Source organism: Opisthocomus hoazin, chromosome 18 (genome assembly GCF_030867145.1).
Source record: "Opisthocomus hoazin isolate bOpiHoa1 chromosome 18, bOpiHoa1.hap1, whole genome shotgun sequence".
Classification (NCBI taxonomy): domain Eukaryota; kingdom Metazoa; phylum Chordata; class Aves; order Opisthocomiformes; family Opisthocomidae; genus Opisthocomus; species Opisthocomus hoazin.
The window spans coordinates 5,363,467-5,389,146 of record NC_134431.1 but is presented as its reverse complement, the minus strand read 5'-3'; positions in this window follow the sequence as shown (position 1 = coordinate 5,389,146).

The following is a 25,680-nucleotide window of genomic DNA, read 5'->3' as shown; positions in this document are numbered from 1 at the left end:
CAGAAAGCAATTGCTTCTCTTTTTATGCGTTCTTAGAAAACAGTTACCAGCAGGAGTGATGAATGCGCTTCTAATTATATCCTCGCTGTCTCACCCCCTCCTAGTCATGAACTACTTTAATAGCGAAGGCCATTCAGGAAAAAAACAGTTTCATTCAGTGGCAATTCACCCAACGGGAGGGACCTGGTTTGTGCTGGGGGGATGCTTGCAGTGCCCAGAGCAGATGTTGTGCAGGGCTGAGGGTGGAGGGCCAGCAGCCGTATGGAGCCCCCCAAATGCCTTCATGTTTTTTGCACGCCAGCTGTGTCACAGCTCTGTGTAGCACTGTCATTCGCCGGAGGCATTTTGGGCAGTGGATGTACGTTTTATTGTTTTCACTTGCAAAAGTAGCTCCGAGCTCAAGTAGAGAGGCTCACTTGCTATGATCCAGACAAGACCAACTAGCATGATCTTTTAAAGTAAAACACCTACCTGTGCTGTCTTTTGACCACACTTTTTAAGAGAAAGGTGAAAGACATCCTTCAGCTGTCGCCTTCCTGGATGAAAACCTTTAATTGAGGACTGCCAGTGTTTGTAGAGGAAGCCTGATCAAGTACCTGGTTTGGAAGACGTGTCTCTGCTTCATACAGCCTTGTAGGTCTGTTAAACAGTCCCAGGGAGACCACAAAACCATGCATTTTTTAGAAGAGATCAACACTCCAGCTACCTCTCTCAGCTGTCAATCTGACAGCAAACAACTCTGCAAGCAGCAGCAGTGATGGAGCAGTTCAGTCCTAGTTTCCTTCCAAATTCCCGCAAAGATCTGCATCCATCTCATTTTAATTGGCCTTTGCTGGGCCTGTCCTTGGTTTCTCTTAGTTCTTCTTCTCATTTCATCTAAATCGTTTGCATTTCATAAAAGCGCTGCGATGCTTGGCTCGTATTGGAAAGGCTGCGCCGAGAGCCTGCCTTTCTCTGCAGCTATTGAATCAGCTCGCTATTGTCTCAAAGCACTTTTTTCCCCCCTCCCTCCGAAAGTCTTTGAGAGACGTATAATACCCTCTTTAAAATGGCTCATCATGGATGTATCACCTGAGGTTCTATTTCTAACGGAGATTCGAACTGAATAAGCATTATCCTTGATAGAATTTCTCATGCATTATATTGGAAGCAAGCAGTGATCAGTGCAAGTTAAAATAACACGAAGCTACATAAATATAGAGCTCTATTTTGTAACTATTTGCGATACTTGACTATAAGCTTGAAAAATAACAATTCTTATCTTATCAAGTGTGACCTTCTCCATGCGCCAAACACTGAGCAGCTTTTCTACTGGGGTTTCAGACTTCCCTGCTAAACCAAGTAGCCCAGCCAGCCCTGGGAGAGGGCATGTTTCTGGGTGCCAGAGAAAAGTTACCATTTCTAACCCTGGAATGCAGAAAATAGGGCAGCTGCAGAAATTTGATGCGATATCCCAGCCTTTAAGAAATGTGGGTGAACAAAAGGAATTTCAAATGGGTTAATATCTAGATTGCCAAATGCCAGCAAATAAATTGAGCTTATTCTCAGGTTTGGTAAAGAGCACAGATCAAGGCAAGATGGGATGTGATCAGGGACTACTGTAAACCGTGGGTCCTTGCAATGGTGCTCAGAGATTCGCAGCAGCGAGTGTAACAGGGATGCTGTAACGCTTCCCCGCATCAGGGCGGGCTGAGGGTTCCTCAGCAACACACGGCTGTCAGAAATGCATCTTCACATCTTTTTCCTAAATCCCTCTGAATACCGCTCTGTGGTGGCTGAGGCTACGGCCCCAGCTGTTTTGCCGTCACTGAGGCTGACTCAGTATAATTTTAAATCTATTATCTAAAATACATAATGAACTCTCTTTTATACTATAATTGAGACTCCTCTTTTCCACTGCGGATTAATTTTTTTCTTTAGTTGGCTCATGGCGATCAGATAGATTACTTCATCTTCCCAGGAAAACTTCCAGTTCATTAAAACCCCCCTCTTTTTTCGTTCTTTTTCTTTCTATAATTAACGTGAGTCACAGAATATTTTATATTTGGAATCATGTTATTTGTAGACAGTAGTCAAACGTGTTTGGTTAGCAGCCAGATGCTAAGCATATGCAGCAGAGGAGTGAAATGAAAGGATGTAGGTAAACAGGGAAGACGCATGCTGATCGCGAGACCAAACCCCCCCTCCCTCGCCCCGTGCTGCTGTACTTGCTGAAATAGATGCCAGCGTTCACACAGTCTGAAAGGTAAATGAAAGCCAAATTTGGGTGGAAACCAGAAGTAATTTGGAGGATAAATATTTAATTAAACAAGAAGTATGGGACAGCAAGTTTAAAAAGATTGCTCCTAAAAGATTCAGGCTCTGTATCTCTGCCCTCTATCTTTAGCTTTTTTCATTGACATGGAATGAGGAAAGAGCTTTTTCAGGGTGCATTGTAGGAAAGTACAATTCATGCTATAAGCATCTTTCTTATTTCCATCCGATATTACTCCTATGCCCCTTGAAAGGCTGCAAAAAACCACAAATAGAGCAGAAAGGAGCTAATTTCTTGCCAAATTGTATGTTTCAGGCAGGGAGCATATGCATCCAGAGCTGTAATATCTTCTAATTATCTTGCAGGGGTAATTTAAATTACTTCAACTCTTATTTATGAGTGTGACATTTATTTCTTTGTATTGCAGCTGTTCTTAAATGCCTTAATGCAGGATCAATATCACTTTGTACCAAGCCAGACCGGCACAACGTGCTACTCCCCAGAAAGCATTTGTTTTGCCGGTCAGGGCTGTTAGCTTGACCCACCTGCCAGTGAAGAAGCAAAGCAGAGGGCCTGGCGAGGTGGTGTTTGCTTCCTGCCTCACGGCTGCTTGCCTGCGTGTAGCTCCTGGTGTCCAGCTGGGAGCCTGCACAGCGATGGCACCAACCCACCACAGCATGCATGGCCCTTTGCCTGGATGGAGATGGAGAGAAGACATGAGTGTTGCTGAGTATATCAGTACTGACTGTATAAAGCGGGGAGCTGGAAATCTTGCTGCATATAAACAAAAATATTCCCACTTCTACACATTCTTTGCAAATTCCCGATGTATATCTGTATGACAGGGAATACGTTTTGAACCCTTTCTTTCCCTTTGTCGTGCTGTTCCAGTAATCCAGCTTGGTAGATAAAATCAGCCAAGAAGCATCCACGTGGTTCTCTCCAGATTTTCTCGCTGGAGCACCAATGGCAGGTGAATGTGCTGCTTTGCAAATCTCTTTTGCCTGTGGTTTGGAAAGTTTAGGCTTTTGATTTGCTTTGTGCAGCCACAAATGGAGGAGTTTAGTAAAATAAATTACTTCTATACAATCACATGATACAGACACTGCATCTCAGCAGAGGCCAGAGGAAAGTATAAGTAATGGTTATGGTAGGAGAATAATATGAAATCGAGTCTTCCCCAAGGTGCGCGGTGCTGGAGACTGGAAGCTGTTATGTGTGAGAAAGAGATCAACACTGAAAAATGTTTTTAGAGGAATTTCTTACATGACAGATCCCTCTGCAAGATGTCACAGGCAGAAACCTATGAGATTTAGTGTAGCACTAATGTGGTTAGCTGATGTTTTTAATCACTGACATCTATACGGGGAGAGATGAAGTCAGCAGGGTCTGCTCACTCTGAAATGAAGAAGGGCTGGAGATCCATCCACTCTCCACTTACTTTCATAGGATGCAAAACTAGAGAATAGAGACATCAGTATTTGCCGTATTTTTCTAGGTCATTTGCCTCCAATTCATTTTATGGTCAGACATCCACGTGCACATCAAATGTTTTGGTGCAGATTCACGCTAAGCAAACTCCACCAGCTTCAGGATGGTTGGGTCAAGGATGAACATCGTAGCTGATGATTCAGTTCTTGTAAACGTACTCAGCACTGAGCAGAACATGCTCAGCCTACCTGAATGGAGGCTACGCGGGCAAGCGGTAGGGATGGAAGTGATGCAGCCCCCAGCAGCTCCAGCGCAAGGCTCACTCAGTGCTGCTGACATCAGCTTCAGGTTTGCAGATCATCAAACGAGTTCCTGCATGCCAGGCTGGACCTGACTCCAAACAAGCAGGGAAGTAGAGAGGCAGGTACAAGGCAGTTGTGACCTCTTACAAAACAGGAGGATATAAGTTGAAATATCTTTAAAAATACAACTTATATCTTTCAAACTCCGAGACAAATATTAGCTACTCTGGTCTCCACTCTCAGTGCTAACTCCTGTTACACCAATAGAAACTTCTCTGCAATACACATCTATGCCTGTCAGCAAATAATAGACCTGCCATTCCGAAACCTTGGGGTAGATAAATCAAATGAGGGAGGTAAAAACGGTGCTCAGTTTCATCTGACTTTAACAGATAAAAATCAGAGCAGCTCTAGCCAAGCCAGAAGCAATGCACTGAAATCAGATTAGCAAGTGAGAGCGCAGCAGGTCCAGAAAATGTCTCTAGAGGACATTTCACAATCCCCTGATGCTACTCCCCAGCCTTAGCCTCAAAAGCACTGCAGTAACGTCCTTTCTGACGTAGGCAGAGATATTAAAGAGCCAAGTGAACATAGTTAGCTAACATTGACTGTCTGGTCTTAATATTCATCAGTGGCCTCAGAGAACAGCTGATACAGCACATGATTAGGCATGACAAGTTGAACCTCTGAGATGAACAAGCTTGTTGATAAAGGACAAGCGAGCATTATATTTTAATGGCATTTGAAATTAACATATCAAAATCTTGTTCTTTCTTTCCGTAGCCCACTTTTCTGGATAGGGAGGAAGGAGCTGCAAAACAGAGGGCTCTTTTGCATTGTAACATATGTTTGTGTCTCTGTTTGGCCGGTTGAAGTCCTTCATTAGAAAACTTTATCTGAATCTGTAAGTAGCTGCAGCAGAAAAACGGTTAACAGGACCACGCGACAGTGCTTTAAGTCTGAGGATGCAAACCTACAAGGTCTCTCCTTTCCCTCTTAGCTGCAAGGTATGTACAAGAGAGGCCACTCACTGTCAAGATGAAAAAATATATTAGCAATTCATCCTCAACATTACTGCTAAAACACCTTAGGGGTGTTTCACTGTGGCTATTTCAGGAGGGGAGCAAGCTCTGCTGCTTGAGTCCTATGGCATAAAGCAAAAACTGCCAGAAAGAAACCCAAGCTGCCAGCAAATATTCTTGTAACTATCACCTCTTTTTTCAAATCCCATGTGGCAATAATTATTTGCCCATAAAAGTGACATGTACCAAAGCAAAGGAGCTCCGATGAGGACTTGTTCTTTGTCTGAGGAATCCAGATAGCTTTGCAGCTCAAGGTGAGTTGTAAAGGACAGGCAGAAAGAGAAAAATTCTGGCTTTTGTGACTTCTACCTGCAGGAGCCTAAAGGGAGGGGATGAGTGGGTGGAGGGAAGTTATTTGTCCCATTAACTAATTTGCCAAAACCACCTCTATTACATATATTTTTTACCCTCTCACATACTCAACAGACAAAACTATGAAATGCGACTGATGCAGGCTCGTGTCTCACCAGCCTGTCTTGACAATAGGCAGCCTTGACATCTTACAAGTAATTTTAAAAACTGTTTAGAGTCAAGATTAGGGTTTTTTATTTATTTTTAGGTTATCCATTTAAAAGAAAACAAGTGTGAATTCATTGTGTTCTCCAGGAAAGAAAGCTGTTTCCAAGGTTAGGTTTCTGAGAACTTCACTCTAGCTGTATCCTAATGATATTCTGTAAAAAGAAATGGACACTTCACCGCTGGAGATGGAGTCATTGTCTGAGCTAAAGCCCGGCAGCTATTGCTACCAAAAAAAAATTAAATCCATCCACTTTTAGAGGGAATAGGTATACCCATCCAGTAGCATATTATGAAATTTGCATTGTATGCCCAGTTGCTCCCTACAGAAAAGTAGCTTGTGATATTTTATTCCTGTTTATTTAGAGGAATCTCTCAAGACCGACATTAAGAAAGGGAAATGATGCACAAAGTTGGAGCGTCTAGTTGGGTTGTGGTGGTATAATGGCACCCAATGCTGCCTCAAGAATAAGAGGCAAGTTTTGCGGGGAGGTATAATGCATCTCAAATCAAACATACACTAATGTAAGCAAACCAGAAAACCAGACACACAAACTACAAAGTGCTACGTGCAAACCATGCGTGTCCCTTTCTAGCAAATTTCAAAAGGCAAATGCATGCACATTTTGTTGTTTTATTCCAGCTTGGCCCTTTCCTTACTCCTTACAAAGGATGTGGAAAGCTTATTTACCACTGGATGCTTTAGCCTGCTGCTTGTTCCTAGCAGAGCTGGCATGCCTGGGACTTGTACTTTAAAGCATTAATATTGCTCTCTGATATGCTGATGGGGTTGCAAAAAAGTATTCTGGTGAAAGCGAACTGCGATCTGCTCAGAATTTAAACACAGAAATCAAATGCACAGTGGGATGCACCAGCCATAAGAACTGTAGACAAATCTTTGAGGTCTTCCCCTAGACACGCTGGGAACATTTTTCTACTCGGCCTTGAAAGAGGCAGGACTGCTCCAAGTCACCCAAGTAAAGCTAAATCGTTGATCAGCATCCAGAGCAGACCTGCCTGGTCGAGGCTGCAAGTGAAAAATGGCTTTATTAGAACCTGTCAAAGCATAAACCTGATCCCATGCTGAAGACTCTGCTCACTGTCTGTGATAAAGAACCTCCAGGTAGTGATAGGTTCAGCCCCTGCAGTAAGACAAATAGGCAGCAGAGCCTGTCCGGGTGCACGCCGCTGTTTGCACTGGATGTGTCCTCATCGGGGAGCCGCTGCGGGGGACACGGTAGTTCCAGCTCTCAAAGCAGCAGCTCAGCTGGGTTTTTAAGCTGCCGTGGACTCTTACAGCATGAACTTTCCCTTTGTGCACCAACATCAAGACTTGTCCGACTTGCTTGCGTGCAGCACCTCTAGGCTACTTCAGCTTGTGGGAGAGGTGCGCCTGCGGAGCCATCCTCGCTCCGGTGGCACGGGCACTGCCCTCAGGAAGATCACAGTGAGCATCTGCAGGATTTGACTACCACATGCTCAGGAGCGCTATGTCAGACTCCTGAGAGTAAACGAGTCTCTGTGTAAGCCAGGAACCTCTTCACTTCAGAGGGGAAACGCAAGCAAAAACCTCTGGAAACACTGCTGCCCTGCAGAAAGCAAGCTACAGTTCCCAGAAGTCCTTTCTCCTTCCATAAATTCTTGTCCCGAGTAGATTTTATACAAATGAATGAAGCATTTCATGGCATGGGCAAGCGCTGTCCTAGCAACACATCAACTTCTGCTATTCTTCTGACTCATCAAGACAGGAAAATTATAAGACCACAAACTTACAATTAAGAGAAATGCAAAAATCAAAATATCAAAGCATTGTCTTGCTTCTACTGGCCACCAAGCCTGGGTAAAGCAAGGTGAGAGCTGTAACGGTAACCTCGTGTTTGTTTCTATTGACTGGGGTGTTCAGATGGCACCCAGAGAGAGGGCATCAGATCTGTAGTCTTCTTATCAGAGTAGAAATATAGTTCAGACCATCTTCAGTCCTAGCCTGCAAAATTGAGAAGCAGGAATGTTCTGCCCAGTGTCACGTGTGTCCACTAGCAAACTGCATGATGTATGCCTGTGGAACCAAAAACAGAGTTTCAAAATCAGGCTGCTGAAAGGCAACCGTGTGTTATACCCTGCGCTGCTGATGTTTCAGCAGGGAAGACTCTCTAGTTGTGGCAGGGAGGAATCGTTCAGCCTGGTACTTTGGGACTCATGGTGGTGCCGAGGAGGCTGTCATGCTCAAGGTGTATGGGCATGGGCAGACGCAGACAGCTGCCTGTTATCACCATCTCCTCTCCAAAGCCGACAGATACAAGACAGCTCTAGACCAGATAATCTAATAGTCATGTTAGCATGGCATGGAGCCCAAGGTACTACGCCAAGCCTCTCAGTTTATTCCTACATTGTTTATATGTGTTTATAATCTTTAAATCATAGCTCTCTCCCATAGTAAAAGATCCCAAACAGCTGCAACAATAAACTGGAATGCAAGATGAACAGATTGTGAGGCAGAGAGACAGAGCAGAAAATAGCACTGGTGAATCACAAATACAGAAACAAAATAAATGAATCAGTCCTAAATAGTTTAATTAATAAAGGTTAATTTATTTATCATCCTGGCTATCTCTGAACTCCTCTAAATTAATGCAAAAGGAACAAAGCAAAAAAGGGCAGCAGTAATTGGAAAGCCTCAGTAGATACATTTTCCAGAAGATTCTTTTTCTGCTACATAAAAAGCATCCTAGATTTATCAGTACATCAATGTGGTCAAGGTGTACAGACATGCTCGCTCCCATCCTGACTGGCAGCAGCATAATTAAAAGGACATTAACAGATCAACTCTTTCTGAGTTAGAGACAGATCTTTCTTCTCTTTCCCTTCTCATGAAAGGCATCAGATGGTCATCAAGACCAATCCTGCTCACACATAAGATGATGCCTCCATCTTACCCAACACAGTCTGCAGGGAGGAAGAATTGATCAATCCCAGCAGGTAGAGCCTGGGACATTACAGACTGAGAAATAATTGTTTACTGAAGCTAACTACAAAGTCCTTCCAGTGTAACATGCTATTACTTTTCTATATCTGTATCTACCCCAAACTAGTACATGAAATTCAGTATTTGAAATAGCAAAAACATCATTGCACTTACTGGCTCACAGTAACTATAAATGCAGTTCCCCAGAGAAGTGCCATACACATCTGTCCTTTCCAAAGTACACAATCTCCCAACCTTGATGTCTTCAAAAACAGTCACTAAATTCATCTTTAAGATTCAAAACTTCAAAATAAAGGAGTTGCATGGTTCAGCAGGATGGGGTTGATGTGAGCACTGTCCTAGAGGCTGATACAAGAAGTGCTGGGAGCAGCTGCAGGTGTCCCAACCCTCCCACTGCCCCCTAAGCCATCTTACATGCAGTTCATACAACAAAAATAATTTCCTAATACTTCAAGAACACAAAGAAAATGTAAGTTTTGTGCTTCCTGTTGCACCATTAAAACACTTCAACACATGCCAGGTAAATTCAAGGTTCCCATGGAGCTGTTACCACTTTTTAACTTGTGGGCCTCACTAGGTTCTCCCCTTCCATTTTGGCTTCTTCGTATGTCAATTATAAGACTGATTTCTAATATACTTAAACAGGAAAAGAATTGCCTAGAAGGTCTACAAAGACTGCTTCATTTTGCTGATTTCTGATTTTGTTGAGGTTATCTCGATATCCACCATTTGATGCCCTTTCAAACGCCATGTACTTGGTGGCTTGCCCAGGAGGTACTTCTGCTGTCCATCAGGAAGGAAAGACATGACCCTCACTGATAAGCTTCAATAAATACCTATGAAACTTGAAGGCTTGAAACATGGAGTTAAAGAAACCTTGTGGAGGTAAAAAAAGTAGAATCTGAGATTATACAGCAGAGCTATGGTCATAAAGTTACTAATTTTCTTTTTTTTTTTTCTTCTTTAAGAGTCCTTCTGGATTATTGTATCCTGTACACTGTAGGTGGCTGCGTTTCACTGCTCAAGGCATAAGTGGCTGTCATTTAAGCAGCAACTAACTGTGGGAAATGGTAGGAGAGCATGTCAAAATGTTCAGTTTCAGATGGGCATGTGTATTTTTCACTACTTCTTTCCTTGACAATGCTGCAGAAGTTAAGGAATTCTTTCTTCTTTCAGAAGAAGAAAAAAAAATAGACATTTAAGACTATTTTTCTGGTTTTAAAGAGGTAAGTGCAGTTTTTGAAAGTGAAGATAGCTTCCCACTCTGTCTGAGCAGAGCTGGGAGCTCTGACGTGTCACTGGAGAAAACAGCAGAGCAATTCTGGGAGGTTTTAAAGGTCACAGCTTAGCTGAACTGTAATTGACTTTCAAACATTGATCCATTATTATTAGTGTTTGTTTGAAAATCAAAGGTTATTTGATCTGAAGCTATTTTGCTGCTTTCAGAGGCCGGAAACCCTCAGTTTGACTGCACTAAATTTGGTCATTTCACCAAAACAAGAAGCTTTTGATAAGCATTTTTTCCAGTAGTGCTATCTTCTTCCACTCACTCCAGAATTAACTTTTCCATACCCGAATGCCTGTGGAGAATTTGCTTAGCTCTAGAGCAGCTTCTGCTTGGCTTTGGCTTCTTTATTGTCATGAGTACTACCCATCAATATCTTCCAGCTTCCAAATGTAGACAGCAACACTGGATAGGAGTTCTGGATAAGGTCAGCAAGGTTCTTCAGAAGTAGCTGCACAGTGGAAACAGCAAGCTTTTCCCAACACAGTTACTGGAGGTAAAACAGCTCCTTTCGTGCTTTCTGTGTTCAGTTCTATTGAACTGCGAGAGGCAATTATGAGTTGTGGCAGTAGCCACAGGATAGAAACCCTTTTGCATTTCAATTCCACTGGTCCAGATGACTTTATTGCTGACATCTTGAAAGAACAGATGCATTACAGCCAGAGTGCCCAAGTGGGTTACAGAGAAATCATTTCCAATTGCTTATTCATGGACTACTGCAGAGAAGAAAGCTCCAGATATTTCATTTGATGGACAACATTTAATCATTTTTTTCAATTACTGGGTAAATAAGAAAGCAGACAGTTTAAAAATTGTGTATACCTCCATTACAAATTACCAGACATTCTTGGAACAGAATTGTGATTATTAATCCCAATTCTCAGCTCAGCCCGAGGTTGACAAAGTCAATGTCATCTTAACCTTAAGCTTATAAGAAATCCATTTACTTTGCTGGACCCACTGAGGCTTGAGTCTTTAGGAGGTTAAGTTTTCATAAGAAAAACTATGGTGATATAAACTTCAATTTCCTTTTTCAAAAGCAGTGATTTTCATATAAGCACATGACTCCACCCGGGACTCGAAGAAAATGGTCAAATGCTGCAGAAGAAAAGCTATGATCCACAGTGATTGACTAGAGAAAGTGTGTGAAGCCAGATTACATTACAGCCAGATATGGAGCATAATTGGTACTAACATGTATTACTCCCCAGCGCAGGGACTGGTTTTGTATGATTCTGCACAGTAGCTAGCACAAAAAGGTCCAGGACCTAAGGCACAGCAGTGGCATGAATAATATAAATAATTTGGGCACCAGCCATATGGGACCAAAACCGAAGCTAGAGCAAGACGAGTTGTTCTGTTATGGAGGATGGAACCACGCCAGCTTATGCTGAGGAAACGGCCCAAGATCTGATCATGTTTGTGGGAAACAGATGGTGTTTTACAATCTTTTTTTTTCCCCCTCCTCATTTAAACTTTCTCAGAATGGCAAGGGGAAAAGGGAAGAGAGGAATGGTGTGTTGCAGCAGGTGGGTGAGTGGTGATGTGGGGGAAACAGCAACATTTTCCTAGCTTTGTGGAGTGTGACGTAGAATGAAACAGCATCAGAGACTAACCATAGTGTTTGATACTCATGGACATGAGTATATACTGCTATTATTGGATAGAAACTTTTCCATCTTCTGTTCCACTGAAGCCAACAGGAGACCTGGCTGTTTTACTCAGCTATGGGTCAAGTCTAAGTCTCCTACACCTCCACCCTGTGCCTCTCCTTAGAGGCTACAAGGAGACTGCTAATGAACATGAGCCCATTGGTTCTCCTGCATGTTGCTCCACTCAAACCTCTACCCACACTTCTCCCATGGAAAGAGTGAGAAACTACACTACTCCTATCCCTTTTCTTTAAAAGGAGTGTTACTTAAGTTGAAATGTTGAAGAGCAACAACTCCACAAAGTACAATGAGGAGGATAAGAAGCTATTTAAGATCTTCCCAGGACCTTCACCTTTTGGAGAAAATAAATAAGCTACTAATCAGGCAGTAGCGCAGAGCAGTGACTTTTCAGAAGAAAAAAAGCTCAGCAGCAGCTCTGCCAGGCAGAAGCTCCCCTGGAGAGCTAGATGGATGGCAGGAGCCTTGGTAGAGTGGCTGTCGGGTCACTGACTGCCCCAGAGTGAATTTGGGCTTGTGCTTTTCTTTCTCCATACATGTATATGTAGCTATATGTGTGTGCATATACACAGATTTATAAAATCTCAGTCAATGCTGTGGAACATGGGTCTTCAAACACTGTATACAACAATTTTGCAACAAAATGAAAAGCCATTTGCAGTCAACCCAGCTAAGGTTTGCCAAGTGATTGTCACCCAAGTGGGCGCAGTGGAGGCACGGGTGTCCCTTTATTAATAGTCTCTGTGGATATTGTGATTTTTGTATCTTGAACTTGGAAGAGTAGCCAAGGTAGGCAGAGAAGTCAGAAGTTACATCAAGAAACCCCACATAGTCAGCCAGCCAGAACATGGGGATCATGATCACCCCCTTCCCAATAAGAACCAGTTGATCCTCCAGATCATTTGGTTTTCATTGCTGCGCTGGGGGTAGCTCCCGCCATCTCCCCTCAGCTGAAGACTGTGGGCAGCAGATCCAATTTCCTCATTCGCACTCCCAGTGCCTATTCCCAACTGTAGAGAGATATGCCAGGTGGCGAGAGCACAGTGGGAGCTGCTTATTCAAAGGCAGAGAACAGCAACAGTCAATTCAGACAAAGCCTATCCGCTTGCAGGGAAACAGAGACAGTGATGAAACCTCTGATACTGCTTCTAATTGCAGCCTTTGCCCGTGGGAGCTGCAGTCTTTATTAATGCAATTATGATGTAGCCAAAGGCAGCGAATGCTTCTGCTGACCTTGGTAGGGGAATGGAGGCCTTTAGTCACCACAGGAAATTGCTTCCTCCCCTGGCAAATGGCACATAACCCGCTGTGTTCCCGTTCCTGCAGATGCACCAGCTTCTCATTGAACCAGAGAGTATGTAAATTGCTGTTTCGTGCCACCTCCTTCACCCTCGCAAATCAGAATGGTTTTCAAGTTAGTGTTTGGTTTTCAAGTTACTGTTTTCATAAAGGAAAATCAACAAAAAAAAAAAAATCAAACTTTAAATTTTACTACAAGTACACTCTTAAATCTTGACTTACAAGAAGTAGTAATACTAACAACTTAGAGTCCTAATTACAACACTTTTTGAGCTCCAATTTAATTGTAATTTGATGCTCCAGTTCAATTACCCTAAAGGCATTTGACATGGAGACCCGCTCTCAGAAAAATGTTTTCATGAATTGAAATTCTGTATCATGGCAAGAAGCTGCCATTAGCAATAACAATAAGGTGTTTGGGAGAACACATCTGAATCATTCAAGATGATATTTCCAATCACACTCTACAGACTTATAACCAAAGCAAGCCCTAACCTCGGACCATCGTCTAGTCTTAGTCAACAGAGCATTTCATAAGGCTGCTATATATGCTTTGTAAATACAGCACTTAAAGCGGTATCCCAGTGGTGCTTGCATTTTAAAGGACCATATAAAACCCTCTTCTCCAGACATTAGTCCCAGCACTTTATCCCCACTAGTTGTAAAACTGCACTGACTACCATCAATGTTTGAGATTCCCCATGTAATAGATCAATCACAGAAGGAAGTAAAGAACATACCAGGACTGAACATGTCTATTTGACTCCTCAAGGCAGGCAGCAAGCGGAAAAGTGAGAACTGTTATTTTACATGAAGAGATAGTGAGACCTTGAGGAGCTGGATGGCTTGGCCAAGGTTACTGAAGAAATAGTCAGCACAATTATGGTGTATGCTGGAGGCACTGGGCCTACTTTTTCTGGTGCTGACTGTTGTATGCTGGTGGTGGCCCCAGGACAGCCTGTGTGCCAGCCACGAGATCTTCACCGTGGAAGAAAGTAAAGCCTCCACCTTCGCTTTTCACCCTGAGGACACTTTTCCTTGGTGCAACTGGTAGATACTGTGACCAGGCCCTGGGGAAACTGTGTGGCACCATCTAACGGCTCAGAGAACTAGAGACCCTCCCATAGTGTGAGGGAAGAAGACACAGGCAGAGGCTTTCAGTCAGATGGCTCATCTTCAAGAAACCTAAGGGCCAGATTTTTTAAAAGACATGATGCATCAGTCAGCCTGAAAGTAAAGGCTTCTGTGAACCTCAATATCTCAAAACAATTACGCCTTACAGACTTGCCCAAAGTTGCACAGAAACTGACAGCATAGGGAAAAAAGCATGCTCCTTACAGCCCCAGACCACCACGCTGCTCTTCAGGAACACCCATTAATGAGCAAAGGGGGATTTGCATGAATTTTACTGTGCTGCTCACAGCCCATGATAGCTCTCCATTTTGCATGATGCTATAGTTTAGTCTCCTGCTGTTAAGCATGAAAAACAGCCGTAAAGCAACAGCTGGTGCTAGCAGTATCTGCTCAGCCTCCAACACCACCCAGCATGTGCTAGTACTGAATATTGATGAAACTCCAGTCTTATTACAATGTAGCACAACATGTTCCTTGCCTATACATTCCCTTTACACAGAGTTTTCTTCTTACAGAAAGCTAAGATGCAAAATGAAGTTCCAAGTCAGGTCCAAAAATAACTCTCTTAACGCCAGGTTTTGGGGGACCCCATGGAAGGAGTGCTTCCTACTGCAGAAGTCTAACCCAGCTGCCGAGTGAACCCAAAGTTGGGGGATGACAGGGCTTGATCCATCCATACTTCAGATTGCACCAAATTGTGTTAGGTCTTGTGTCCTGAAGACAAACAAACCACTTCAGACCAGCGAGAATTTTCATGCACAACAAATTTTGTTCTCTCTGTAAAACCCAAAATTAAAATCCTCATTTATCAACTTTGGTTTTTCATTTTGATACCTTTTTCAAGTTCAAAACCGGAAATGAAAAAATCTTATGAGCTGTATCAGTCCAGAAATAGAAACACAAGAGTAAACTAGAAGACAATGCTATTCCCAATACAGATAAATGTTGGAGGAGTTTTACTTCTGGGAATTTAGTGAACCCAGGAGATCTGTGCATCATTGATTCACTCTTTGATAGTGATCCAAATTACATAAGATCCACATTATTAACTTGTGTAGCTGATAAGACATTATGAATTCCCATATTCACCCCCACAGCCAAAGAAATTTGTAGAAACAGCAAAAGCAGTGTTTTGAATACTCTGGCGGTCTGCAAGTCAGTAGAAGATGCTCTATAGAACAAGAAAAGATAGAAAACTCAGTGGCAGGGGAACATACATGTTATTTTCCCACCAGCACCCATATACAGGGCTGATTTCTGACTGCTTGTAGTGATCGCAGACAGCAACCAAACCAACCTCTCCTGTCTCACAGACCAGAATCAAGGAGGGAGGAGACCTCAGCAGGCCAGGCCTCTACACTGGGGAACGACCACCTTTGTACAAACCACACATTAATTTCCTTCTCTTACATCATGCTTGTGTTTAAGCTTTCACACTACCCTGAGGCAAGTGATGCCAGTAGTTGATTATCCTTCCTGCTGGAAAGCTGCACTCAATGGTCTAAACAGATGAAACCTAAACCCATGACTTCTCCCATGAATAGCTGTGGTGAATGATTCCACAGACCCCAATCTGTGCTCGATCAGAATTGTTTTATTGCTCAAGGGAACACCTTATATACTAACACAACAGCTACTAGGGCCAATCAGCTTTGGATTCATGGCTTTGTGGATGCCAGTTCACCATTGCTGTTTACCAGAATCTTTTGCAGCTGCGTCTGCGAAAACAGCTGATCTCATGGGAACAGCAAAGGGAGGAACAGGATGCGCCGATCCCTCAGGGTCACGGGACAGTGCTGTTCTGTCTCAAGTTATACCACTTCCCACAAACAGAGGCATGGAGAGCATTTTATTCCTCAGCTCTTTGTTCAAAATAGTTTAAAATCCTAATCCTTCTCTGATATATTTGCAGCTGACACCTTCTCTTTGACCCCATTTGCAAATTTAACAAGAACAATCTCTATCTCATCCTTGAGATTATTAATGAAAATACTGATCAGGATCATTAGTGAAAGTACCAGTTGACAGTAAACCCAGGATAAACCTTTGCAGAATCCCACTTTGCTAAGTCTTGTGTTCTGATGAGAAACAGCTTTCTAGCATGACTTTTCAACCAGTTTAGCAACCACAAAAATGAAAGTTTTCTTCTAATGAGGTTTCTCTACCTTGATTATCAAAACATAACTAGAGAAAATACAAAGCTTTATTAGTGTCAAGTTATACAGTACCCACTGCTTTTCTTTTGACCATAAAACTGGATTATACTGTCACAGGAGAAAACTCAAAATGTTTGGAAAGCAATTTGTTCTAGACAAAGCCCGAAGGATGCTGCTGACCTCCTCATTATGTGCTAACAGTTTCAATATTTGTTCCAGTATTTTCCTGGCAGCTAAAATTGCACTGCTGGTCTGTACATGGAGCTTGCTTACCCCCATTTGAAACAGAATTACTTTATCTTTGCCAGGAGAAGTCACCCGTTCTTCATAAGGTCTCAAAAATAGCAGTGAACAGCTCTGAGTTTGTGGCAGGCTTTTCTCTACATACCCCATGGTGATTTTTCATTGCACTTCGCTGATTTGAGAACAACAATTCACATCCTTTTCTTACATTCTTCTATGTTGGCTGCAGCATATTTTAGTTGAAGCAGTTCAACGTGAAACACTCCAGCGTGCTGAGTATTGCTCATCCACAACCTTCCTTCTTCACTGAGGACCAGACCAACGTTTCCCCAACTTCCTCTTGCATCTAATACTTGTGCAGTATCTTCTTCTCATCCTCTCTATCCTTCCTAGCTCCCTCATCATTCTGTGCCTTGGCCTTTTGGTTCCATCCTCCCAGGCTCACACACTAGCCTTTTGTATTCCTCCTTAGCAATTTGACCCAGTTTTCATACTCCAAACTGTTTTGGTTTGCATTTGTGGTGACCAAAGACATCGTGACTTAGCATGAATAAACAAAGCCTATTAGCTGCACAGACAAAGCATGGCAGAGAGATCCAGGCCACAGCCCTCCCAGCCAGCACACCCAATTTCTCACTGCATACCTGAGAGACCTTTGCCTGCAGAAAAATAGGAGACAGCCACTTTTCCCTGGGATGCAATTAGCAACTATTTGCACAAATGTCTGTAAAAACTGGCCTATGACTCAGCTGTTGTAGACACCCAATGTACAGAACAAAGAAGTCCCTTCCTTAGATGACAAAATTGATGGGATAGCAGAGGGAATCGGGAGCAGAACTCCAGGCCCTGGGCTGGAAGCAGCAAGAGGCAAAGGGCAGGGAGCTAATCTGAGCTCCTGCACAACACTGCTTCCCCCTGTGATCTACTGCTGCCTTCAGTAAGGCAAGAGAAGCACGAAGGAATCGGGGAGACTGCCGAGCAACTCCACAAGCAAAAAATCCCGTGTCAGTGATCTACCTGGTGTCAAGACTGGAGGGTGCAAAACTCTAGAAGTGTTAAAAGAAGAAAGTAAAGGACCATCATGAACAATCTAGCAGGTCTTTATAGGCAGTATGCCCAGCTGTGGGAAGCTGCTCAGAAGCAGCTGCAGAGATGCTTGTCAAGAGGGCGGATTAGCATAAGGGAAGGGATACATCTGAAGAGCCTTGAAGAGTGAAGACAACAGCTTCACTGGCACTTTGGGGCTGTGGCAGGGAAGGGGAGCAGCAGGGGTGCAGGCAGAGGAGAGGTGGTCACAGCAAATTGGTAAAAACAAGCTTCTAAAAGAAGTATGCTAATTGAGCAGAGTAGGGCAGGACTGCATTTGCTGAGGCCCAAGGCAAGGGTAGGGCAGTAGTGGAGATGAAGTCACACTCCTAGGTTTCTGGCATGTCTGGATTTACCTACTTGTGTTGGGTTCTATTCCTTCTGAATGAAAAAAGTCTTGGGGAAAAAAAACAGGATTCATGGTACTTCTCCAGGTTTTCCATTACTCCAGAAGCTAAAGTTACATTAAAGAAGTAATTGGGGTTGGCTTAAAGGTATCCACAAGCCTGCCTATGCACAAAGAAAATCTCTGGCAAGCCTGCAAACAGTTGGTCGAGCCCCAGCCCCACTGTGTCCATGAAAGCCTTTAACACCTCCCCCTGCTCTGTGTGAGCCTGGTAGCACCAGAAGAAACATAGGAGCCCCAGATAAGCTAACAGGCACGACACCCTACCTGTGTGGATGGGTCAGAAGGGTTGAATTCTAGAAATGTTGATCAGTTGAGAGTCTGGAAAAAAAAAAAAAAGAAGTCAGGACCCAGAGGGAAATCTTAGTCAAAGACAGCAACAGAGAGCTGACCTGAATGATAATCATGGTATTGGCAGCAGATCAAGGAGAAGGACTGAGGGAAGTAGATGGGGAAGAAATTGAGGGCTCCCTCAGCCATGTGGAGACTGAGCTGATGGTTGCATCTCCCAAGGATGTTGAAGCAACAGGCCAAGATCTTTGGACAGAAGGAGACAGTACTGCAGTGATTAGGCAGAGATACGAGTCACCAGCACAGAATCGGGAGCTATTTCTTTGCAGCAGAATTTGTGCCCAGGTAAGGCCTAAGGAGCAGAACATGCGAGTCAGAGGTAGGTGTCATCACTGCAGAAAGCCAAAGGGGCCAATACCGCATTGCAGCCTTGGCCCTAGGTCATGCGGGTGCCAAACACCCCCAAGCCAAGAGCAAGAGCCCAAGCACGACCATGTTGCTCCACCAACAGCAAGTCACCATAGTCTTAGAGCAGACATGCATAACATCACAAAACAGTTCATTAAAGGAAGATCTGGGGGAAGATCACACCTGAGTGACTCCATTCGATGAACAAATAAGAGGAAACAGTACTTTGGTGAAAATACAACTGATCATCTTCCTTACTACTGTAGAAGCAGAGGTTAAAATCGTTGTTTGGACAGTAAGAAAGAGCCCTGCTGATCAAAAATCAGCATGAGAAAAAACCCAAACCAGGATTACTTTGGTTTTGGCATGTTGCAGAAATAGGTTGCAACTTGTGTTACGCTTGTTACTTGTCCAACCTATTCCTCAGAATAAAAACAGACAAAAAAAAGACATATTTAACTAACTGAATTAACTAATTGCCCCAATACAACCTAGTGAAGATGCATTGCAATAACTCTCCTGGGTACAGAGACACAAGCATCACTGGGCAAGAGCACACACCTCTGTTCTTCACCTACTTACACCCAGGTAGGACAAATCCACCCCCCCCCACCCCGTGGTGGGAACATGGACAAAGCCCAGCAACTGCCAAAAACAAAGGTTTTAAGGACCCAGGCAAACTGCGAGAGGCTCAGCTGCTGCTGGACCCAGCCTGTGCATTGGCAGTTGAGGGGGATCTCCGCATTCACGGACATCTCGGTGCACCCTTTGGCTCTCAGCATGTTTGGATAGCAAACACACAGCAGTGGGAATTTCTCACTAAATTATTTAGTCTCTCAGTCCAGTATTAGCTGTTACTGAATCACTTTGAGGAAAAAAAATCTTCCTTTGGCTTCAGAGGACTTCAGATCAAACCCCAGTAATACTTTTATTTCTAGGTGGAGAGACTCTGAAATTAAAAACAAAAACACTGTTTGACATGTGATTCCTGGATCTTTTTGTATTTTATATAATATCTTTTTCTCAATTGGAATAACTCAGGTGTAAGCTTGAAAAGAAAGAAGGATCCCTGTGGCAAATATTTGTTCATCCATTCACTTTCATTCAGTTTCTTTGTAAAGTATCAAATCTTTTCAGAACTGCCCACATTTTCCATGATGCTGATCAAAGGTATCATTATTAATGAAGAACAACATCATCATTCAATGCATCAGGCTCAGAAAAAACATTTTCCCCCTAACAAGAGTCTCGGAGATCAGGAGCTGGGCATCAAAAATGCCCCAAACAGCCCTCCTGTGTGCAGAGCATCATAACTGGAGGGGAAAGGCACGGACAGGGCTGCAGGATGGAAATCCCATGCCTGCTCTCCACTGCCTACACAGCCGGGGTAACCATGCACCCTGTCACAGCCTACTGCCATCACCAGTAGCAGGCCAGAAGTTTTGTACCAAGCTTGCAAAACCTCAGGACTGCAGAAGTGGAGACACAGGAGGCAGCACAGAGACATGCAGCCGTGGGGCGATAGGAGCTGGGGCACAGGCTGGCACCGGCACCCCACAGCTATAAACAACTGTCTAGCAGTCAGCTGAAGAAATGCAGGCCTGGAGCTGGGCAAAGTTGGTTTTAGGTGTGACAGTACAAAGAAGCAGAATCTAACACATGAAAAGGCCATAGCATATGATAAATTTCAACAGAACACAGCTGCAGACTGTGAAGAAAGAAGAAATGATGTAAAGGCTTCTCTGCTCCATGAAGAAAGAGCAAAGGTGTAAAGGCATGTTAGCAAGTAAAGAAATGACCCCCAAGAGGACCCTAGAGCAAGCAAACCAAAATCACCACCAAGAACACCGTACTCTTCCCAAAGGACTCGGGTGCTGACAACTTGCTGTTACATTCCCCATTGCTACCAGAAAGACCCCAGCAACCTTAAGAGCCAGGGGAGGAAGGCAGGGATGAGCACAACCCCCAGAAAAAGCGGTAGAAGCCAAGTGCACGTATAAGCATTTTAATTGCATTATTTCTTTTTCTGTAACAACCTATCTTGTCTAATAACCATTAAATTATTAAGGTACTGTATATATTTGCAATATGTTCTTGGCTTTAGGTGTGCTCCCTTTTTGCCCATAAAGATTTTGAGCATTACTTTAGCAGCATTAATTTCCAAGTGAAAAGGGGCTCAGCACAAGTTGTCAATTATGTATCATTTAAAGATGTTTGGTGATTATTTTCCCTTGGATTCGGTTTTCCTATTGAGGGGACTGTCTCTGTTGCAGCCAATGTTGCTCACTCCCCACCTCTGCCCCCTGAACAGACCTTTGCAAAGACAGCACGAGGAACGCTCTGTTCCTCTGCTGAAGCCAAAGATTAATTTTCTGTAATGCCCAGTGCCATAAAGCCGCAGCGAGGGCCCTGTTCGCCTCCCTGGCAGCATCCCCTTATCCCACAGCACCATCTCGTGGGAGACTGCAGTTTGTGAAAACCCACCAGCAAAACCACCCGCTAGGATTAAATCCACTTCCAAGGGTCCCGTCGCTCTTCCCATAGCTTCAAACCTCTGCAAGAAGCTGCCGTGGCACAACAGGACCAGGGCTGCAGCTTTGTAGTGCTTGCGCTGCCTCCTGATTGCAACTGAAAGAGCAAGGAGTGACAAGCAGCCCCCCAACATCACACAGCCTCACCAGGGGTTTATTTTTCCAGGAGGAAGCAAAGCATCCTGCTCCACGTTGCAAAAGCCATGCCCTTTAACATGCTGGGAAGGGTCAAGGCTCAGAGCAGAAGTGCAGCAACTCTTTAGCCCATCTATAAGGTGCCCTGTTGCAATTCCCTCTCCTTCGCAGAAGACCTTCAAGTGCTGCATGCTCAGCTCTCGGGACATGATCAATAATAGGAATAGCCCATGCAAGCCCCCATCGCATATGGTCATGTCCAACAGATAGTAAAACCTCCAACTCCTCAGCTGCAACTACCTTCCTTGAGCTCCAAACAAATATCCCCAAAAAGTCTCCCCAAAGTTGTTTCACAAAACCTCTCTTTGGACTGTCTGGGAGATCTCACAGGGGACCCCAAAACATACATATCGAGGATATAAAAGGTGCCTGGACCAGAGAAATTTTTCATTATTTCAAGAAAAAAGTTTATATTTGTGGTTCTGTTCCTTTGAGAGCACAATCGAAGTGAACTGGCTCTTGCTTACGTGGTTCCCTCCATATTTACAGGCCGTCCCACAACAGTCCTGCTGTATGCCAAGGCAAGGGGAGCTGGGCTCAGCGAACACGGGCGGGACTCCTGCCCAGAGGCTGTGCCAGGCTTGGGCTCAGGGCCCACCCTTCCTCCTGAGGTTTCCTGAGACCATATTGGAGGGTGGAATTACACCCCTTCTCAGAGGAAAAACTAACATTGAAAGAGTATGACTTATTTTCTGCCTGGTTTTAGGGAAAAAACATGACTTCTCATGTCTTAGGAGCTTGCCTGCAGCTGCAGATGATTTGCTGGGATACAGGGGAAACCAGAGGAAAACAGCTCTCCCAAGCTTGGGTTCTGCAGGCCGCCAGCTGGGTCCTACCACGGGGCACAGAGACACCCAACGCTTTCCACCTTCCAAGGCATCTCAATGGCACTGTTTTTCCTGATGGGCATCCACAGCAACTCTCCTCCCCACAGAAACATCTTCTGCTGCCTTTTTAATAAAAATATCACCCTTCTTAGCCAGCACGGCAGTGAGAAAATAGTAGGAGTAGCAAACAGCTGCTATCTGCTACACACATTTGACATAAAGCATATCAAATCAGCTCTACCACTCAGTAGCTAACGCCTCGTAGCTACACAACTCAGCAGTGCATCGCCCTCAGCCACGTGCTGGGAACCCCGTCTGGTAAGCAGCAGTCTGCACGTGATGGCAGGAGACCCAGATGTCTGGCCCCATCTCCCACACACGTACCCAGGACCAGAGTTTAGCCTCTGGCTGGCCACTGCAGGAGCTCAGCGCTTCCCATTTCTTTAGGTACCAGCCCCAAAGGCTTATTAACGTGCTCAGTTTGTAGCAGCACTTTGGAAGCGTGGTGTCTCAGCCATCCATTAAGCTTTCAGGTATCCTGCTGAGCTAACAACATCCAGGCTGATTTATTTTTCCAAACAGAGCAAGTCAGATCTTGGTGACAGGGAAAGCACTGTCCCGCTGGTCCCACAGCCAGCATCAGGTACAGGCAGCAGGGCGAGCACCTTCATCTGCCCCTTTAGACCTCTCTGAGGAGCGGCCAGCAGAGGGGTTTGTGGCAGTGCTATCCGTCCTCGCCCTCTTCACTAGATGCTCTTTGCACAGCAGTGACTCACGACCACTGCAAGTCCAGCCCTGTGAAGCTCAGCAGGGCAGAAACCAAGGTTCACCCTGCTGCTTTGTCCATCCCCTAAATGAACCAGCCCTTGCAGTAAGGTTCTATTATTTCATGTCCTGGAGCTCATTTTGCACAGACTTTCTTCTCAGCCACGAGCATTTTGGGCTCCCTCGCACCCAGCAAAGGCTGGCCTGCCCATACAGGGAGTCAGCTGCAAGCGTAAACCTCCCAAAACATCCCGAGAGCCCACTTCCATGGGCTTTCTCCAACATTTATTAACCCATTATCATACTATCAGCCCATCAGCTCCCCACTTCTCTTCTTCCTTGCAGGAACCTGCTGCCCCAGTCTTCTTTCTCAGCCTTTTCCCCTTCCCACAAGAGGACAGCAAGTTTTTTCATTAAGCCTGATCAGCAACAGTTGCCTGAGCAAAGGGCTTGGCAGAGGAAGGCATGAGCAACCAGCCAACGTTAACCCAACAGACCCCAGACACAGAAAAACACGCAAAACAATTTGCTGCTTCTTCCAAACCCTCAAAAGTTATATCCACATTTTCCCTAGAGAAAGACCATGCTGAGCAAGATTTCTGGTCACCCAAGGTAACAGAGAGCCAAAGCAACCAGGACACACTACCCAAGGACATGCACCACAGCCACATGCCAGAGCCCCATGGGACAGACCCCAGCACATCACGGGGCTCACTGAACAAGGAAGCAGCGGCAGCACAGCAACAGCTAAGAGTTTCCCATCAAGGGCTATATCTCCTACTAGGAAAGATGCTCCGTACAAGGCAGCTCTTCTCTGGGGCTTTCCAGAGATACCTACCCTTAACAGAAACAACACAGGCAGAAACCTCCTCAGGGCTGAGCAACCACACACGTTTCCTCTGTATGCAGAGGGAGCTGTTCACAAAGAAGCCATCAGATCACAGAACCATCACAACACTTACCATCTTCTAGGAGGACAGTAGAAGCAGACGAGGACTGCAGCAAAAACACCCAACAACAACATTTCTGAGAAGCCTTGAGAGAGAGAGACCACCTCAGGAGGTGCCACAGGCAAGAATGGAGAAAGGCCTGGGTCTGAGCTGAAATGGAGCTCCAGGAGCACAGGTGGAGGGTGTTAGCAGGGCCCCAGGTGAGGGTCCTCAGGGGTTCAGGCTTATCAGTGCACTCAGGGCACTGGTTGAGTACAGGTGCTGCTGGGATCACTTATAGCCCACATGATGAGCTGCTCCGAGCTCAGCTGGTAGAGAATTTTGACTAAGGTATACTGAGAGTGAAAAAAAACCAAGATTACGTGGGGGGGTAGGTGTTTCTTCTTTGTGTTCACTTGCTGTTTCTATCCTGCTATTAAATGTTGGTCTGATATTATTTTGTTTTTAAAGCTACTAAATGTCCTTTCAATCTTTCTTAAGTGATCTTCTCTAGGAAGAGCATTCATTGCTGCTGTAGCTCTCTTCCTTTATGCTGTTCTGGCCTGCTCTGGGTTTCTGCCCACAAAGCCTGCTCTAAAGGGTGAATGCAAATATAGCTGGGCTTGCACTGGGGTCAAAGCTTTAAGCTCTGAACACTACTATGGCTTCCTGCTTTGCTGAGTTTCTTTTTTTTCCTTTCTACTAGATATATTTTTCAAAAAAATCTAGATCTATGTCCTGGTGATTTCTTAAAATCCAATTTGTCATCAGCACATCAATGTAACCAACTCTGAAATCTTTCACATAGCAGGAGATGATAGTTTCTTAGTAGCCAAGTTAAGAAATAAGAAAAACTTGTGTAGGCTTTTGCTTATGTATGCTTGGGCCCTTGGTTGAACCATAGAGTTGCTGTCCTTCCTCCCTTCCCAGCACAGACCCACGGCTGAACGTCCTCAGCTACCTTCGGTGGCTGTAGGGGAGATGGAGCAGTGCCCACACCTGTGCTCTCGGCTCAGCCTTCGGGCTGCCCTGACTGAGTTTTGTGCCTGGAGTGTTGCTAGATGTTCTGCTGGGTATCCAGAGAAAAATAACCAATGAATAATTAGCATCCTTTAGATATCAACCTAGCGTTTGCAGTGTGACTTTCCCTACCACATCACCAGCGGTGAAATGGGAGCAAGAAGAAGACTTCTTACCTTGCTAGCGTGTTGCTGGTAGTGCTCACTGGGATGCTGGTGCTCTGGGCAGTGCTTTAGCAGAGCTCTGGTCTATGCCCCTCGCTGCTCCCAGAGGAAAGGCACAAAAGCATACAAGGTATCAGGCACAGGGATGTGAAATACAAATTAAAAAAAATAGATGAAAACTGTAGTAACTGTGTATCACATTTATGTATAAAACTGAACATAATAACATTTATACCTGTAATGATGTGTAAGCCCTGCAGAGTGCTGGAAGGTGCAGTTTCCGTGCCTGTTTTTACGGAGCTTGCCCCATGCCGTGAAGCCACTTATGTTCCCCGGAGCAGCACCCAGAGCAGGGTCACCAGGCAGCAATGCAGCCACCAGCAAGAAAAGGGGCAGAAAACACTGATTTGGATGCTTATCACAGAACCTGGCTTGCTAAGGACCTTGGTTTGCTTTGGGCTTTTGGGGTGCGGGGCTGGGAGAAGACTCATGGGTGGGAAGACCCCCGGTGATGTCCTTGCCACTGTCCCAAGCAGAGCAGCTCCTGTGAAGTTGAGCTGGGGGAGCGGGCAGCCTGGGAGATGCCCTCAGCTTCTGGGGGGACCACTCTAATGGCCTAAGTCCCCATGGCTATTCCTGGACTTAGGTACCCATCTCCAGCCTGGGAGAGCTGGGCTGGGGTCCTGGGTCACAGTGCTGTGGC